This window comes from Aulonocara sp. 'chitande type north' Nkhata Bay, linkage group LG12, assembly GCF_057382095.1.
Source record: "Aulonocara sp. 'chitande type north' Nkhata Bay isolate Kocher_YH1m ecotype deep benthic linkage group LG12, A_spYH_male_GT1.1, whole genome shotgun sequence".
Lineage (NCBI taxonomy): Eukaryota > Metazoa > Chordata > Actinopteri > Cichliformes > Cichlidae > Aulonocara > Aulonocara sp. 'chitande type north' Nkhata Bay.
In genome coordinates this window covers 23,321,150-23,328,733 of record NC_141355.1, presented here as the reverse complement: position 1 = coordinate 23,328,733, position 7,584 = coordinate 23,321,150, and positions in this window count along the sequence as shown.

The following is a 7,584-nucleotide window of genomic DNA, read 5'->3' as shown; positions in this document are numbered from 1 at the left end:
TGTGGCCTTACAGCTAATCTAGCTGCTATTTGCTGAGGCTTCGTCAGTGTCTATGGAAGAGTGGCTGTGAACGAGTCATTTTTAAGGAAGAAAACCAACAAGGAAATAGAATAGAGATATGTTACATTTCACAAGGACTGAACTCAGAATTAGTCACAAGAGGTCTTATCCAATCCAACTTTTACATTTGCGTTCAAATTGTTATACGCGTGGAGGAAAGGGGTAAAATAGTGAATGTCAGCAACCATCTCTAAATTATGGTGGAGGCTACATCATGGTTTGGGCCTGTATTTTAGCCAGTGGTGTTCGGGATTTTTCCATTGGTCCTGAGTGCTGGTCACATCTTGACATAGGTCCCAAGTACAAAAGTCAGTGTTGCCCAAGAAATCATTTCCTAGTTTTCAGCTCCAGTGCAAACTGCTTATGAGTATCTTTCAATCCAGTCAATGTGAGTAGCATATGCAAGAAAAGGTTCACTGCACAAGAAAGTACAAACAGATAAAATACAGATACTAAGCAACTTATTATAGTGAGAATAACTGCAAAAAACAACCGGGCAAAAGAACCGCCTCTTACAAATTGTATAAGAAACAAACTAGGGGTTAAGTAGTTAATTGGAGAACTAGAAAATATATACAAAGAATATTTTTCTGTCTCAATGCAGGCTGTCAAATGTAAGGATTTGCAGCTTTTCTTCATTTACATCTTTTGAAAGTGAGCCACTTTGGGTTACTACTGACGACGACTAGAAAGGAAAACTAAAGCAATCAAAGGCGCAACTGGAGATTAGAGAAGCTTTTTTCCCCCACACTATAGACGATCATCCAACTCATAGAAATTTAATGAAGGGATTAAAGAAAATGATCATTAGTTGCAGCATTAAAATGAAATATTATGTGAGACGTATATAATTAAAAGCAAAGTTTAACCTGCTTTTGGCACAGCAAACAGTTCTGGTAATCGGTTGGTATTTTTCAGGCATAAACAATATTCACCGGTTTCATCTTCTGTGTTTTGGACTTGTCAGCACAACAAGTTAATTAAAGTTGTAAACTAAACCCTGCTAAGCAGCTTTTCTGTGTGTTTTCTTTCCATTTTCAGACAAAGAATTGGTTATTTTTAATGATAAAATCAATTGTAAAAATACTTGCAGCCCTGCTCAATTATGCTTTTCCTGTGCTTGCTTGCTTTCAGTTTCACTCAGTCTTTGCAAAAATTACTTGATCACTTACTTTTAACCAGGCTGTTAGGCACCATTTAACCAGTAAATAGCTTGTTTCTAATGAGACTCTGCATTTAGATGATGCATGTCAAAGTCTACAGCACAGTCAGACAAATGACAATGCAAAGGGAGCGAAATACTTGACAACATAGAACAGCTTATTGTATCATATATTCTAAAAAATAATACATAATGATGAGAAGAGCCTCGGTTTTAATAATCACGCAGATTTGTTTGTGTGCTGTTATATTTATGATTCTCTACTTTGCATGATTTGCCATGAGACAACGTTCCAAACAAATCTGTTCAAGAATGAGCCTTGATAATGGCACTGAGATGAACGCAGCAAAATGTGGAAATGAAATCAGACATCTATTCTTGAACTACAATGCCCTGATGGGGAGAGACAAAGGAGGAGGAGGGAAGGGCGTACAGGTAAATTAGATTGAAAGGGAGAGAGAAGGACCAGTCAGCCGAATGTCGAGGAAATGGAAATAAATCAAAAAGCCTGAAAAAGAAATGATATACTGTGGTAAGATGGAAAAGAAGCGAGTAGCAGGAGGGAGGAAAGAGAGAGCAATGTCAGTGAGGAACTCTGAGGAGGAAATCAGCTGCTTTCTAATGGGCGCTGATTGCATCTCCTCCTAAATGTCAAGTACATTTCCATTTAAAGTGCCCCACTACTTAAAAAGGCATGATGAGAGGCACACCCAGACCACACACTCACACACACCCCCACACATACGTACGTGGGCTAATACACGCAGTCACACAGTTCACAGATTCACAAACACAAACAGGAAGGTAAACACATGTAAGCAAATGGCACAAAAATGCACACAAGAACATTTGTCATTTCTTCAAACATCTCTAAGTTCATGAATCATGCCAAAGTGACACATCAGCCAGGATACACTTCAGTCTCATCAATAACATCCTCACACACACTCACACACTTCTTTAGCCTTCATTTTCAACCCACCCTCAAATCTGCTCTGAACCAATGAGGCATGTGCTCCCACCGGGGTTTGGTAATGAGTGCCAATCAGGATCACCGTAGCCAACAGCGAAGACCAGGAAGATAGATGAGTGGCCAACAGGCCCCACTGCGCTGGAGTGAACAGAGCTCAGGGATACATTCAATATGTCACAATAACACACACATGGTCTACCACCCCAACAGCCCCATACACACACACACACACACTGAAAAAGCTTGGTGCGTGACAAGAACACATTTTCCCAGCATCTGCCAACACGCAGAAACGGAGGCAGCCGTTCTTTATTATCTTCTCTGTCACATATGCACAACAAAGGAAGCTCACAGGCATTCATGAAGTAGTCACAAAAAGCTTGCACAAACACAATATGTGCGCATGCAATTTCACACTCTCGCTTTCTTTATTTTCAATCAGCTCAGCGACCGCAATTCTCACGTCCAAAGTGCTCTAATGCAAACAAAGCACTTACATATAACAACATCTCAGCATTACTTTCACAACTTCATGAAATGAACTAATGTAATAGGAAACTAAAGTCCACCTTGTGATAGTCTCACACTATCCACAACACCACTAAGTTTCTGAACCACACCAATATTCAAACTCACTGTGATGTTAAACACAGAGCGGAAAAGTGTTATGACTGAAAAAAAACCCTGTCCGTAGACACATAAATGCCTGCCAAAACCTTCTGTGTGGTAGTCTCATCTACAGTCGATGACTTCTACTGCATTGTGCATTAATATGCTGGGCATAGCAGCAGGAGGTTACAGGAGATGGGGTACACCTGGGGTCCAGCTCAGGATGTGGCAAGGGTTAAATGGAGGGAACTTGTTGTGACCTTATATTCCACTCCAGGATGAAGAGATAAGAAGAATAAACAACATGATTTTTATTTGTATGCTGTTCCTAGTAAGGTGCTCTGAGCTCTCTGTGCATCAAGAATGCTAAAATCTTCCTTATTAAGTGTATTGCAAGAGAGGACATAAGGTGTGACTTTTTGTACTTACACATCCTTATCCAATACTACACGAGTATGTATGGTGAATATTATACCATAGTGTGTGTGTGTGTGTGTGTGTGTGTGTGTGTGTGTGTGTGTGTGTGTGTGTGTGTGTGTGTGCAGAATTGGATATTAGCAGCATCAGCATCAGTGCGCATCTGACATGCACCGATCAGGTACAATATTATGACCACTTGTGTGATATTGTGTTGGTCCCCTTTTGCTGCCAAAACAGCCCTTACCAGTTGAGGCATGGACTATCTTAGACCCCTGAAGGTTTTCTGTAGTTTCTGGCATCAACATGTTAGCAACAGATCCTTTAAGTTCTGTAAGTTTGGCCTGATCCTCCATGGATCAGGCTTGTTTGTCCAGCAAATCCCACAGATGCTTGATTTTATTGAAATCTGGGAATTTGGAGGTCAAATCAACACCACAAACTCATTGTTGTGCTAATCAAACCATTCTTGAACCTTTTTTGCTTTGTGGCAGGGTGCCTTGTCCTGCTGAAAGAGGCCACAGCCATCAGGGAATACCGTTTCCATGAAAGAGTGTACGTAGTCTGTAACAATGCTTGGGTAGGCGATACCTGTCAAAGTAATATCCACATGGATGGCAGAACCCAAGGTTTCCCAGCAGAACATTGCCCAAAGCATCACACTGCTTTCTTCCCATCCGTGCATCCTGGTGCCAGGTGTTCCCCAGGTAAGCAATTCAGATACACCCAGCCGTCCATGTGATGTAAAAGTAAACATGATTCACCAGACAAGGCCAACTTCATGGGCTTCATGGTATCATGGGCCCACTGTTGGTACTTTAGGCGATGGACGGGGGTTTTCACATACGCATGAAACTGTGATGCACTGACTATTCTGACACTTTTCTATCAGAACCAACATGACGTTTTCCAGAAATTTGACCTACAGCAGCTCATCTGTTGGATCGGATCACATGGCCTTCACTCCCTAAGGGCATCAGTGAGCCTTGGCTGCCTATGACCTTGTCGCTGGGTTACCACTGTTCCTTCCTTAGACCACTTTTGATAGATTCTGACCACCACACCTTAATATACCACCACTAACAGGTGCCACGATAAAGAGATTATAAGTGTTATTCACTTCACCTGTCAGTGATCATAATGTTATACCAGTTTGCTGTATCTGTAATCTGTAATTATGTGTCCCTGAGAAGAGAAAGTGAGGCTGTTTGAGAGTCCTACCCAGTATTTAGCATGGTTTTATATAATGAGCAGTAAGTTAAATAAATATCTCTCTGACAGTCTCAGTAAAGACTGAAAGTTATCTTTGTAAAGATATAAATTATGAACAAGCTATTGCACTGATTGCATTAGAATTGCTATACACTTCATATACTCATTGCAAACATTCACACAAAAATATACTCTGCTACACAGCTCAGACTCTTAGGGTATGAATCAGTGCTCAAAGGCAAATCATACATCTAAATGCGAACATTAGAAAAATGTCCACAATTGTATTAAGAACATGCTGGCACACGCAGCCATATAACATACTCTTCAAACACAGATAACCTTTAAAGCCCACATACTGCACAGCTTGGAATTTTTCACAAGCAGCAAGTGGACCTGTGTAGTAACAGTGTTAACATACGTAGTCAATAACAGCTCAGCGACATGTGCTGTACAGAATATCAATAAGAATATTTTGATATTATATTATATTATATATCATACCACTTACTCTCAGTCAAATGTTAACTAATGCTCCACACACATGGTAATGTGGCCAGAGAACTTAAAAGCTGTGCAACAGTGAATCAGTGCATCAGGAGAAGTAACCTAATGTAATACTGTCTTGATAATGATTAAAATAATTACACAGCTGGAGAAAAGGCTTAATGTAGTGTCACATCAACATAAGCTAATCTGACCCAACTTCAATATTGCAATATTCCTTGATGTTATTTAAAAAATAAGGAAAATAACAGGAGAAGAAATGGCCATGCATTTAAATCCCACTTATTTTGTCATTAAATAAAATGGTCTGTTGCATTTATGCCAACACCATAAATAGCCCAAATAATATTGTAGCATCAACATATACTAGTTTAACCCGCTGCTAGATGGTTGCCAGGTGGCCAATGGTATCATAATACATTAAGTATAAATGAAGTTTTGTGGAGCTAAATTACTGCGGTGAAATTAAGCTGATATAATGCTTTTATAAGCTGTTATAGTTACATAAATGTTAAAAACTGGTCATGTTAGCCCGTTGCTACAGGGTGATGATGATGACATCTTAATATCTGCTACAGATAAGAACCTTCAGTCTCTTATGATGAACTTGTGTGTCAAGTTTGGCTGCTTTGCTCCTGATGATGTAGTTGGCATACAAATAAACAAAAAAAGGCAGTTTTCATGTATTACAGTTATTAAATAACTTCTGGAATCATCATTACAACAAAACTATGTAAGGCTAGTTTCCTCTATTGTTTTTAAAAGCCTAAACATGTAAATAAGTGAAATAACCTTCATCATGCAATCAACTAAAGCTAAGATTCTGAGTGTTTAGCAGCTGAGTTTAAATATGTTGTGTGTAAAGTGTACAGTTCTTTACATCAGTGAAGGAGTGTGATATGTAAAGTCTCCTGAAGAAAACGTGCTAATGAAAAAGTACTGCTAATACACCAGGAACAAGCACTCACTGATGCTGATGAGTGTATCAGTGTTAGTGGTGTAGATACAGTATAATAGTGTTAAAGTATGAGCAGCCAAGTGTTAAAAAAACAGAGTTGACAACTTCAGCAAATAAGGGAGACAGTTCTCAGACACAAATGTATTAATTAGTGATATGCAAGTGATGAGACAGAGTGAGAGGCGCTGGAGAAGTTGATGATATGACTCAGAAATTACGTCAGCATGAAGTACTGAGGAAAGGAGCTGCAGAGATTTGGGAAATATATTTTGATTGAAGCTGTTGATGTTTGGAGGGGGGGGGGGACAGCTAGTTTTTAGTACTGTGTGAATCACATTTGCATTTTTTATTAATCTGAAGGAAGCTCCACGCACCTGCAAAAACACTGGGAGACCATGAGAGTTTTTTATATTCAGTGGATGATGGCAAAGACAGAAAGAAACGCTAAAGGCATTAAAAAGCTTTACAGAGGATAGTGTACCAGAATACTTATAGCCACAGAAGCGCAGTCAAGACCAAGACAGTAATCCAAGTACAATAAGCAAGTTTTTACTCTTGAGAGAATTTAATTGTTTGGTAAACTTAATTTCTTAAGCTTGACACCTCATAAAAAATTAAAGAAGTAAATAAAAAATCAAATATCCATCATTTGCCAATTTGTGCTACTTTAAGGCAAGAATCACCCACAGCAGGTGGAGGAAAGAGAGAGTAGTTCAGAAGTGATGACCACAGAACGTAACCCTGGCTCGTTCTTCTCACTGTATCTTAATAAAGCCTCACAGTCTATTCTGCCCTTGTCAGCGCTTGTTAACCTGCAGATTGATTCTTCTGGACTACTGTACATCTTCTTTAATTAAAGTCACCGGCTAATCTGGCTTTCTACCAAGCTGTGTAGCTGTCATCACACGACGATTGCAGTTGAGTATATCCCATTAGATTTGCATGCATTGAAAAAAGGAGAGGTAAAGTGATCTGAATATTTTAACGTGCATCAAAAAGCATCAAAACAGAATGTAACCCTGTCTAGTTCTTCTCACTGTTCTTCTCACTGTATCACAATGGAGCCAGTACACTATACTTTCAATATAATTCAATATATGATTGTGTTAAAACCCAGTGACACGTGTGGATGAGATGGAAAGCCCCTAAGATCATAAAAAATGTGTGTTTACATCAAAGCAATAAAATTTATAAGGATTTGTTAATTAACCTAAATGGCGTTTAATGATACACAAAGGCTTACAAGCACTTAAACACATTGAAATAAACATTTTGTAAGTTACAATTAATAATATGGTGAATGCTAGTTTCACTATGAATAATCCAGTGAAATCCTTTTACTGGGAAAAACTTTATTTTCACCGTTACCCTGTGAAGAGAAAGAGAAAAACATATATTCAAACCATCACGATGACAGGCTTATTTAGTAATTTGTGCAGTTTTGTCTTTTTTAAAACGTTGATATGCCTTCACTAAATAACAGTGTTTATCACACAATATGAATGTTAATTTTATGCTTGGTTTGGCCAAAAAATTATACATTTGCTAACATATTTGGACAACATATGCCCAAACATTTATTTCCCTGAAGCAGTTATTTCTGGGAAAGAAAGCTTTAGCAGCTGTTAGTTTTTTCGTGTCTTTTTTTTCCACCCATGCATTTCATGTACAAAAGTAACCAGTAAA